Here is a 321-nt window from a genome sequence, read left to right on the forward strand (position 1 = left end):
TATCTAAATAAAAATAAATATTAAAAAATATGGGGAATGGAGAGTGATACTGATATAGTAATACATGTTAAGATAAAGGAAGCAAGAAAGGAAGAAATAAGAATAAGTGGATGTGGACACGGCGCAGCCTTTTAAATTTCGTCTATCCCGGAAGCCACGCCTTAATTCGCGATTTCCGCCCACTAATGAGGTAATAATTCCAACTTCTTTGATTACGGCTTTATTCTCCCCACTCCCTTGTGACCGTAGCAAATCACCGTTTAATTCAATTCATGCACCCATTCCCATACCACACGCACCTAGTCTTGTCTCTATTATTTC

Source organism: Arachis ipaensis, chromosome B10, assembly GCF_000816755.2.
Source record: "Arachis ipaensis cultivar K30076 chromosome B10, Araip1.1, whole genome shotgun sequence".
Taxonomy (NCBI): Eukaryota; Viridiplantae; Streptophyta; class Magnoliopsida; order Fabales; family Fabaceae; genus Arachis; species Arachis ipaensis.